Here is a 12,500-nt window from a genome sequence, read left to right as displayed (position 1 = left end):
CGGATGCTACCCGGACTATTAAACTCCAAGCTGCCCGACAGCACACACGCCACTCTCTCCAAACTCAGCGCACAGGCATGAGTGGCCGGTTTCAAGCTCCCCTCTCTGTGAATTGATTCTACTATGAGCCTACACGAATCTCTGCTTTCAACAGCGGGGGTGAGCGGTACAACCAGCGAGCCCAATCTGACTCTCACCTCCAACGAATCGCGCACAGGTAGAAATACGCATTTAAATTGTAGTCATATGAGTGTGTTTATGTCGTAAACAGAGAGGGAGAAGTCGTTTTCCCGGCGGTGTTGCCGTCCCTCGCGGCCGCTCCCCCCCTGCGCCGAGAAATGGAACATTCCACAATTTATTCCAGGGAAAGACTGACAGTTTTTTGGGTCATGAAGCAGCTGTTCAAGTCAGCGGCTGGCACCCCCTCCGCTGGAATAAGAAATTAGTCCATTTTAAAGTAAATAACTAAAGCCTCTGGCCGATAAGGAGGAATTATAGAATAGTGTGCAGGCTCAATTTAACGGAGAAAGAGGCCCCCAAACGGTTACATCCAATAAATATGATTTTTCCATCACACATTGGTGCTAAGAGAAGTTGTTAACTAACACAGGGAAAATATAGGCGTCCCAATATGGGGAATAACATTGCTAGGCTGTCCTCTATGTTTGCGATAATAATAACCAGTTTTCAGCACAATGGAAATAAAGGATATGGAATCATTTTTTCTTTTGTATCAAATTTTTAGGCCAATTGAAGGTCATGCTTCTTGCAACACCAGTGGTATCTTTCTATTTGAATTTGGATTCATAAATGTCAACAAAACTCATTGTCAATGGAAGATTCTGGCTACTAATATTGTCATTACAACCTTGTATCTTGTAATTATCACTCCACTTAGTTGGAGTTTGACAATAATTTGATGGATGAGGTAATATATTAGAGTGACGGGCGGTCTTTGTGCATGTCGAATATAGGCTATGCATATTCCCAAAGTAATTGATCCGCCTTCTGACTTTATTAGACGCCCTTACACAGAATTAATAAATGTGTTTGCTCACCAGTTAAGTAACTAATCTTTTTGACCTTTCACAGCGTGTGCCATTATGATGAATCCTACATTCCCTTGAAGCATCGAACACCTTGAACCTGCATTTGCTGATGTTGTGAAAGCCTGAAAAGAGTGAAAGACAGAGGTAGTCAGTTGAGCAACAGTTTGGAGCAATATACCAAATAAGGCTTGGAGCCCAAATACAAAATTGTATCAGATTAGCATTTCTATCTTGAGCTAGTTATTTAAATTAGTCATTTTATCAAATTTCAGTGTGTGCTGAGAATTGTGTTAAATCTTCCTTATTTTCAGTGGTGGGACTAATGCTGAACATGCCTCACAAAGTTCACAGTGAAACTAAAAGTTGTAAAACATTTCAATAAATAATAGAACCCAGCCGGCGTCCTGTTAGTGCAGCCTACCAACACAAGGGTTGCAGGTTCGAGCCCCGTGTTACCGCCGGCTTAGTCGGGCATCCATATAGACACAATTGGCCGTTTCTGCGGGTGGGAAGCCGGATTATGGGCATGTGTCCTGGTCGCTGCACTAGTGCCTCCTCAGGTCGGTCGGGGGGGCCTGTTGGAGGGGAACTGGGGGGAATAGCGTGATCCTCCAACGCACTATATCCTGCCAGTGACACTCCTCACTGCCAGGTGAAAAGAAGCGGCTGTCGACTGCACATATATTGGAGGAAGCATGTGCTAGTCTACTCTCCCCAGATTGGCAGAGGGGGTGGGGCAACGACAGGAACAGCTTGGCAGAGGCAGAACAATCTAGTAAGAGAGTGGTGCAAGCGGTGCGTGACTCAGTAGCCAATGAATAGCCAGGAATGGGGCTTGCGCTATGTTTGAATGCAAAAATAAAGCTGATAATATACAATTTGATTATTTAAACGTCGGACCCTTTCAAAGTACATCACAAACGGTCCATTTTGCTGCAACTTGACAGTGCTGCTTAATCCAGAACCTTACTTCCGGGAACTTTTGTGAGGTAAAAAACTGGTCCATTGGAGTGAATGGAGATGTTGCGACTCTTCTATATAGACGGTTTTCACAGAATTGTCAGTCCTGCTCTGCTTCTATTTTTTTTCTTTTCCTGTCCATAGCAAACACTGCAACAGGAAGTGAGCTGGGGTTCAATTTAGAATGTTTTTGTTGTCAAGTTAAAACCGTCTATACACAGCTCTGGGCAGGAGGAATTGGGGAGAAAACGGGGAAAATCCGAAAAACTAAAAATAATAGCCCCAGGTTAAGTCATGGATCTAGTAAAAAAATATATATATGTAAAGAGGGGACCTAAGATGTAATAATTGATTGAGTCACTGTGGCCACATTATCAGTGGAACTGTACAGTGATATAAAAAGATGGATAATTTGTAAACCTCAGTGGGTGAGCACAAAAAATAACTATCAACAACAAAAACAATTGAGAATAGTGTTGAATTGTTTCATTTTCTTTGTAAATTAAATGTGTGTTTACCTTCCACTACATCCCTGGATAGTGAACATAAAGCAACAGTCTGCCCTGCAGCCTTAAAGATTATGATTACATACATTATTTTCAATGTTAATAATAACCGCAACAGCATTTAGAGACATAGCTTTTATTTAATAGATGAACAGATGGTAATGTGGTCCAGCCTTTTTAATTTGCATATCGATGGTGTCTTGAGGAAAAGTCACCTCCAATTCCACAGTAAAGGAATCCAAACAAACTACTGATCATTATGGCTGGGTATCGCTTCAAAAACTACCTTACTAGCACCAATTATACCAGTACCCTTAAAGTGATACCGATACCAAGAGTACTTCATTCAATATTTTGCTGGACGTTAACCGACCAGTCTACAAGGAAGGCTGCAAGGATGCAAGGAAGGTAGGAAGGCAGTTCTGTCCTACAAGCGAGTAATACAGACACAGGGGAGGAGGGGAGAGGAGGAAGGGTCGTATGCGGCACACACACACACACACACACACACACACACACACACACACACACACACATACACATAGATGGGAGGGGGTGAACTACTCCACTGTTCTCTGCGTTTCACACACACACGCACGCACGCACGCGCACACACACACACACACACACACACACACACACACAGACATATACAGACTGTCAGCAACACAGAGAGGAGAGTGGGAGTGCCCTGAGTGAGAGGGGGAGTTGTGGAACCACCTGGAAAGTCCTGGAACGTCCTGGAAACCACCTCACGCCCACGCCCCAGGTCAGATTGGGCTGAATTTTGATAGGCCGTGCACGACCAACGCTCTAAACGGATACAGGATACGCATGCAAACATGCAAAAGCAAGTACATCTCCGGCCTTTGTGTTATCAAACACTATCCGGCAGACTAGATTCGACATAGTCTTGTTTTAGCCATATTTTTAAATGCTTTGGTGGCACCTCGGCACGCTGAGCTGCCAGCTCCGTCACATGCACCTCGCTCCACTTCACCAGCACAGACTGTAGGCGTTGTAGCTGTTGCAGTAGTGGGCCAATCGCATGCATGTTGCATTAATTCAAAGAACGCTTGCGGCGGTGATGTGGTGTAGTAAGTGATGTGGTGTAGTAGGTGAAGGAGTCAAGATTGGACCCGACCTCTCTATTATCCCAACACCATTCACCCCACCCCATCATTCCTTCACATCTCTCTATTTTTACCCCGACCGACCAGAGGAGACACTAGTGCATCAACCAGGACACATACCCTAAATCCGGCTTCCCACCCGCAAACACGGCCAATTGTACCTGTACTGTATGGACGCCCGCCCAAGCAGAAGGTAACACGGGGCTCTAACCTGTGACCCTCGTGTTGGTAGGCAGGGAATCTTGCACTACCTGGACGCCCTTCTCTATTTTTATTTCTTACTTCATCCTTTTCATCTGCTCCACCCCTTCCCTTCCTTTCTCCTCTCATCCACCTGATCCTTCTCTCTCTCTCTTCTACCTCTCCGTTTCTCTCGCACGCTCCACGCCACTCTCCATCTGTTGGCTCTGCGCCTCCCTCCCTCCATCCATCTCTCTATCCATCCCTCCTTCCTCTTTGCCCAGAGTCACCAGTCATCCACCGGCATGCATGCGTTCCTCCTCTGCTCATAATGGAGATCATATGTTGAAGCCAGCGCTGAAACCCAACACGGGACGTCCACATCAAATAAAACCTGCTGTCAGCAGCGCGGCCCGACTCCGCCAAGGGGAGTGAAACCGTATCTCTGTCGGCCTCACCAACACGCCATAAAATGGATGCCCAAAGACAGACAGACAGAGACAGACACACAGACACACAGACAGACACACAGACAGACAGACAGACAGACAGACACACAGACAGACAGACAGACAGACAGACAGACAGACAGACAGACAGACAGACAGACAGACAGACAGACACACAGACAGACAGACAGACACACAGACACACACACAGACAGACAGACAGACAGACAGACAGACAGACAGACAGACAGACAGACAGACAGACAGACAGACCACACCTCTCTATGGGGACATTCCTTTCCCATTCTGCAGACATGATGGTCTCTGAGACATAGTTGTGGTGGTGTTGTCAAACCTCTGAGTTGAAGTTCTCAGTCATCTCACCTGCAGAGGCATGCAGCTGTCAGTCACTCAGGACAGACAGGGATGCACGCTGTTCTGACTGGCAGGCAATTTGTCGAATTGCATGATGATTCAGCGTGTGTCATCTTAAAAGTGCTAAGACCGTTCGGCTCCACCCAGGTTCATGACTGCTATATCATTATGGCGTCCTCATAGCTCTGATTCCCTTCTCTCAATACATTCCCTTACAAAATAAATGCCCATTGGAAATCCACATGTGAAGTGAAGTCACGCACATGTACTTTTGGACACATGTTGGTTTGACATTTTCACCTGTAAATTGCCTCTTTGCATGTCAAATTAAGTTTTCACATGTGAAACAAATATTGACATATCTAACGGCAGATGAAAATGTGAAAAAAATACTTCACATGTAGATTTTGGTTTTTCCAATCCGTAAATACCGATGTTGTGAGTCATTTGAGATGGATACAGAAGAACAAGATTAGTGGGTCTCGAGGTCCAGGGACCACCAGAGGTCCTTGATAGGGTTCTGGCGGGAGTCCACTTAGCAAATTTACATATTTTATTTTATTAAATATTATATCTCAATGGTACGAACCCCCCCAGTAACTCCTGTGAAGGTATTTTATTAAGGTACACGCTTCCTGTAAACCTAAATTCTGATGGTGCCGTTTTTGTATCATATGGTACTTTTATTTTGAAACTTAGAGCGGACGTAGTGATGTTATATCTACGCTACTTGACGTAAGGTGTGCTCACCGGCCGGTCGCAAAACACATGTCGCTCTTCAACCTACGGTTCTATCTAATCAAAAGCGCCTAGCTGGAATTGGGAACAACGTATTGTTTGTTGTAATGGTTTAATGAAGCAGTGATGTGTGGTTTTGTTTAATGTAACTGTGAAGTGAAGGCATTGTTATTGTGACAGTCATGCTAACGTTAGCTTCTATAGACATTGGAGTGGATGGCTGTGGCTTCATGCTGATGCTAGCGTTGTAGGTTGTATGGTTAATAATATTCTGTGTGAAGATATTTTCTGAGATAAATGGGCCTTGAGCATCAAGGCCCATTTATCTCAGAAAATATCTTCACAACTAAACAACTAAATAACATAAGATAATTTCATAGTTGTAGCTACTGTGATGCTGTGCATGTTGGCGCATGTCATTTGTTTGAATAATTTCATAGTGAGATGATGAGCTCGTGTGGAGAGGAGGTGGTGAGGAGTGAAGCAGAAACATTATGTAATGACACACTATGACAATAGTAACTGATAATTTGGTCCTGCATAGCCTACTGATATTTTCTGTTTGTTTTTTTTAGAAAACTGTTTAGAACTCTGACTTAATGATTTTGCTTTATTTATTTTATTTTGTTGTTTATTTGATTGTCTGTTCCAATTTTGTAAATGTTTAGTCAGATTTTTTTGTATAATGTACTGATTATTAATGCCAGACTTTGTTTATTGGAAAAAAAAAAAAAAAAAAGGAAAAAAACATCCGGGGCTAGGAAAAAAACATCCGGGGCTCTAGCCCCGGAAGCCAGGGTCTCGCGACGCCCCTGTTTAACATACCTTATCCTCATCCAGTACACAGAATGTAACGGTTACATGTCTAGCTTTGTTATTCTGAAGTTTGGTTTCGAATGGGTTGACTATAATGCATGGTTTAGTTAGTAGGAAACTTCCAGATCTTCTCATTGTTTTTTGATGCTATTGTTTGCCATGCAAATTGTAATGAATTTAATCACTGTAATGACCTTTGTGTGATGTATGACAGTATAGTCAGTGCCCTCTCTGAGGCCAGCAGACCGCTACTTTCTCACCCCAGGAGGTCTAATAACATCAAGCCAGGATGGAAAACATATGTAGCTGGTCATCTCGTAGAAGCTAAGGCAGCTCATAGGGCCTGGGTAATAGCTGGGAAACCTAGACAAGGGCCTGAACTAGAACATAAAAGAACCACCAATGCTAAATACAAACAGGCAGTTCGTTTTATTGGGAAACATGAACAAGCCATGAGAGCGGATTCAATGGCTGGTAAACTGCTCAGCAACAACACCACTTGCTTCTGGAAGGATGTTAAAAATGTTAACAGGTCCAAAACTGTTCTGCCTTGTAACGTTGAGGGTGTTTCCGGGGCTGATGAAATAACTGAACTTTGGAGGCAGCACTACGTTGCACTTTTCAATAGTGTGCAGAGTGAACCCTATTGTGTTGACGAGGTGGAGGAAGGTGTTCCTCTCACTTACTATGAGTTCTACCAAGCTATTGAGCAACTGCCCAATAATAAAGCTTGCGGCATGGATAGCATCACTGCTGAACATCTAAAACTGGCTAGCCCCAGGTTAGCAGTGCTGCTATCCATCTGCTTTTCAGGTCTTCTGTTGCATGGTATTCTGCCAGACTCTATGATTGCAGTTACCTTAGTCCCTGTCATTAAGGACAAAGCTGGAAAGGTTGGGAGCCTGGCCAACTACCGTCCCATCGCCTTAGCCAGTATTATATCGAAAGTTTTTGAAAAGATTTTACTCGATAGGATAAGTGTTTTTATCTCAACCACTGACAATCAATTTGGTTTTAAGGCCAAACACAGTACAGATCTTTGTATTTATGCGTTAAAAGAAGCGGTTGAGCTTTACAGACAACATGGCTCCACTATGTTTGTTGGCTTTATTGATGCCACGTCAGCTTTTGACAAAATCAATCACCATAAGCTTTTTACCAAACTAATGCAGAGAGGTGTGCCGGGTTCTTTCATCCGCATCCTTGTATACTGGTATGCCAACCAGAGTATGCGGGTAAGTTGGGGGAACTCGGTGTCTGCCCCATTTAGTGTTGGCAATGGGGTCCGTCAGGGGGGGATTTTATCCCCAGCCCTTTTTAATCTTTATATGGATGCCTTATCCAAGCAGTTGACTACTTGTAGGACTGGCTGTGTGATAGGTAGCACATTGATTAATCATTTTATGTATGCTGATGATCTTGCCATTATCTCCCCCAGTAGTGCGGGGTTTCAACAGCTACTTAACATCTGTTCTGAATATGGTGTTATGTTTGATGTGAAATATAATGCCAAAAAGAGTGTGGTTCTGATCTGCCGGTCGAAAGGGGATCAGAAACTTAATTTCCCCGTATTTTATTTGTCAGGACGGATAATCTCTGTGGCCAGCAACTGCAAATATCTGGGACACATCATTGATGACAAGATGCAGGATGACTCTGATATGCTTAGACAGCGTCGTATGCTATATGCGCAAGCTAACATGTTAGTCAGGAAATTTCATTTCTGTTCAATGGAGGTGAAGGTGAACCTGTTCAGAGCCTACTGCACCCCTCTCTACACTGCCCCCTTATGGGTGAACTACAAAAGTAAGAGTTTACGTAAACTTAAGGTAGCTTATAACGACGCCCTCAGGATTCTCCTGAAGGAGCCTAGGGGGGGTAGTGCAAGTCAGCTGTTCTGTACTAATGGCTTGACAACCTTCCAGGCTCTACTGAGAAACCTCATGCACAGTTTTAAATGTAGACTTGATGGGTCACTTAATGAGGTAATTATGGTGTTGGTTAATCCAAGCTACAGCTCTGTTCGTTACCACTCTCATATATGGTCACACTGGTACAAGTGCCTCTTATGACTCTTGGCTGTGTGGGGTTGTACCCTACGGTCAGTCCTTAAGTATGCACAATGTAAGTTTTACTAACTTTTTATTGGTGGGGTGGTGCCCCATGGTCAGTCCCTGTGTATGCACAAGTTAGGTTTCCACAAATATTGTTTGTTGGCAAACTTATATGATGACGACCTAATGATGGACCTGTTTTTAGCTTTAAAATGTTGTTATTTATATTCATGTCCTGTTTTGTACCTTTTGGCCTTTGGCTGCAATAAAGTTTGATTGATTGATTGATTGATTGTCTAAAATGGACGCACGCGGACCTGTTAAAGTAGGCCAAGAAAATGGCGATTTCGTCGTCAGTGTTTTCTTTGTCGTTTTTAGAGCTCCGTGACACTTGATTTTAAAGAAATTGAATTTAAGTTAGAACATCACATGCACCTGGAAAACAAAACATAGTGTATAAATGGGGACTCAGTTATTTGAATGTATGTTTGTTTTACTTAGCTGTAAAACACGTTCTGAGGAGAGAGGAGTTTGGCTGTTACTAAAAGGAGAATGGTGAATTTAGTAAATGTAATGACAATACTTACCTGTTATACTTACCATAGTAGTTTTCTTTTGTTGTGTTACATTGGTTTTTTGTTTTGGATCAGTAGGCTGCTTCAAATTTACTGAAAAGAAAGTAAAAATACATTAATATCAATGCCTACAGGAGTAGTAAATGAATGTGGTTTCAACTATAATTTGGTGAAACTGACAGCACTTAAAGGAGGACTTACCCCCTAGATATGTATTAGAACAGTGATTTGAAAATACCTATGGAAAAAACCAAGAAATGACATATACTCTTGTCTATACTAGACTCTTTGGCTGTGTTAAGTCAAGATTTTTTTTCGGAAATCGACGCCATTACAGTTTGCCTACTGCCTCAAAAATAATTTATTTGAGAGGGGCAATATCTTTATAAATATCAACAACTAGCCAACGCTGGTGGCCTGTATGGAAACAGAAAATCCTGAAATGGTTGATAGTTACCGTAAATTCCGGACTATAAGCCGCGGCTTTTTTCCCGTTTTTTGGCCTTTTTTGGCCCCTGCGGCTTATATAACGGTGCGGCTTATCTATGGATTTAAAAAAAAAAAAAAAAAAAAAAATCTCTCTTTTTTAGCACTCTTTCTAACTATAAATCCACTTCTGTTTTAATTTCCTCTCTTGCCCTCTTTTAACAACATAACATAACATAACATAACACAACACAGGTAAGCAGAAAGAAAAAGACGAAGCAATCACCGCCATGAATGAGGAATTGACTCACCTGCTGGAGGCTGGAGATACACGGCTTGGGCTAAACTTTTACTCCGTGAAACACTATCGATTAAGTCCGACATCGCTCAGAGGTTTGAGCAGCTTGAAAACAAGTTTGAAAACGTGCAGAAGTCCATCCACTCAATCACTAAAGAAAATAAGGCAATCGTGAACAGAGTTTCTAATGCGGAAAAGCGCATCAGCGCACTGGAGGACAAAAACAACACAGTGAGTCCGAAAAACAAATCGAAACCCTGCACACTCAGGTTGATGACTTAATCAGCAGGAGTAAAAGAAATAACATTCGCCTGATCAATGTAAAAGAGGGAGCTGAGATTGGTGACATGGACGCTTTCGTGGCAAAATCCTGTGTTACATCCTGGACCTGAAGGAAGGCGAGAAACCACCAGAGGTGGACAGGGCACACCGGGCGCCTCGGCCACGTCCAGACCCCGGCCTGCCACCGAGGGCCATCTTCATCTGCCTACTCCGCTGGCCCGACCGTCAACTCATCCTCCAGGCTGCGGGGAAGAAGCCCCTCACCTGGGAGGGTACGCGCTTTTTCGTCCGGCAGGACCTCTCCGCGTTGGTGCAACAGAAACGCGCAACATACAACAGCATCATCGAAAATGTTAAAGTCAATGGATATCGCTTTGGCGTACTGTACCCAGCGAGACTCGTCATAACCATTGATGGACAGCGGCGGAACAAGAGCTCAAAGTGAAACTGCCGAATATCTTTTGAGTTGGACTGGTCAATAGTACTGTGAGTAACTAAAATAAAAAAATAAAAAACGGAATTCTCTCTTCTTTAGCACTCTTTCTAACTATAAATCCACTTCTGTTTTAATTTCCTCTCTTGCCCTCTTTTCACCACACCGCGGACACTGTGCACTGTAAAAAAAAACAAAAAATACCATTAAAACACCCGCGGCTTATAGTCCGGTGCGGCTTATATAAGAAAAAAATAGTCAACTCTGAAGGTGCGGCTTATACACCGGTGCGCCTTATAGTCCGGAATTTACGGTATATCAATTTGGCCATTCAGTGGCGAACTAGAAATTTAATTATTTTTCTGCATGTATCTCTATGGAAACTACTCAAACTACGTTACGAGAGCAAAGTGACATGGGCTCGTTAACAGCAGCACACCCACAATAGGACAAACCTCTCGCTCTGGGGTAACACAATGCGAGATTTCTCCACGTAATTCCCTCGTCTAACTAGAGATAAACCGCGCAATGAAATCCGTTTTTAATTTGCGTTTTGGGGCTTTTCGTGATTCTTGTTGAAAGTTACAACACCTCTGATTTTTCCTCTCAGGGCGCAGGCAGAGCAGGGCAGAGACACACACACGCACGCACACGCAGAGCTCACACACACACAGACAGAGCCAGTCGCTCTGCTCTGCTGACTTCAAAGCCCACGCCTCTCACTGCTGCTGTGTGCTGCTGCCGCGCGCCCCCGCGGGTGCATGAGAGAGCAGACTTTCCCGTTTGACTGGCCGAGAGAAAGTGCTTCCAAGTCGGACTGATAGCCGCGGAAATGTCAGACTGTGCTCTCTGTGCTCTGAGAGCACAGAGCTGCTGCTGCTGCTGCGCGCGCGCCCGGAGCTTGGTGCTAGTGCATGAGGTTACAGTACGACTCTCTCCCGCCCGCTCCCGCCTGGCTGGGCTGGAGACAGTGCTTCCAACTCGGACTGATAATATAAACATCATCATTCGAGCTTATCCAGGTAAGATATTAATAAAGTAGTGACACATTCAGCGGGAAACTAACTATAATTAAGACATGTGCCAACTTTGACGACGTTTGGTTCAGTATTTTAAGAGCAAACAGATTTTTTTTTACTTCAGTTAGAGCCCTCTGGAGCCTGATACTAAGTGAGGTTTTTCCATCTTGCCTAGTTGTATAGGCTTTGGAGATGCACCAGATGCACGCGCTAAACCCACCGTGACGTCAGGTTGTACCAAATATCCCATTCATTTGAGAAAAGAAAAAAAAGCAGTCTTCCACCCTTAGAGGGCGCTTATGCCAGATATGCTGCTGAAAAATTATACAAATGGTCAAATGGCAACAGTTTGGTGTCAAATGTGGAAATTCTGACCAGAATTCTTCACACATCACCCCCAAAGTCATATATATTGGTTAAAAGCTGAAAAAAAGTGTTTTGGAGGTAAGTTCTCCTTTAAATAGTGATTAATTTGTATAACTTTTACAAAAGAGTTGTTTAATCCATGTTTGATACTAGAGGAATTTAGTTGTGAATGTGAATATGGAATGTGGAATGTGGAATATGGAATTTAAAAGAAGAAATGGGAATGTTGTTTTTTGTTAAAGGGATACACCACTTTTTTGAAGTTTAGCTCATTTGCCACATCCCCCCACATTTCAAAAACACCGCTATGTGCATTTTGGATTGATATTTCATCGTGTGGTGAGTCCCTGAACACAACATGTATTTCAGCGCCCTGAGATGTGTGTTTTAGCGGATTTTTAACAGCGGTACCATTGGCCTCCATTCTATGGCGATAATTACTAACTTCACGACTGTAGCTCACTGTATACTGCTAGGGTATCTTGGCTATGTGGGGGGGGTTTATGGAGGGGAAAAAAAGTGGTGTATCCCTTTAAAGATTATTTTGATGAAAAAAAGGAAAGAAAAGAAACCAAATGGTTTAATGAGAAAAATAACTGTTTAAAAAAAGTAACGTTATTCACCGTTCATTGCCATTCATATTTTTTCAGCACTGGTACAGGGAGGAAGCAGGAAGTGACGTTTCACTTTGGCTCTCTATGGCTAAAGGGTGGCGGGGAAAATTCAGGGGGGCAGAGTCAGAGAGGGTGGGCTGCCCCTGCTATCCTGCATTTAACAAATTCGCATTATGTGGTCGCAACTATTGCGAATTCGCGGTGTTTTTTTTAAGCTTTCATTTTCT

Source organism: Poromitra crassiceps (genome assembly GCF_964638095.1).
Source record: "Poromitra crassiceps genome assembly, chromosome: 12".
NCBI lineage: Eukaryota > Metazoa > Chordata > Actinopteri > Beryciformes > Melamphaidae > Poromitra > Poromitra crassiceps.
Note: the sequence above shows the minus strand (reverse complement) of the source record.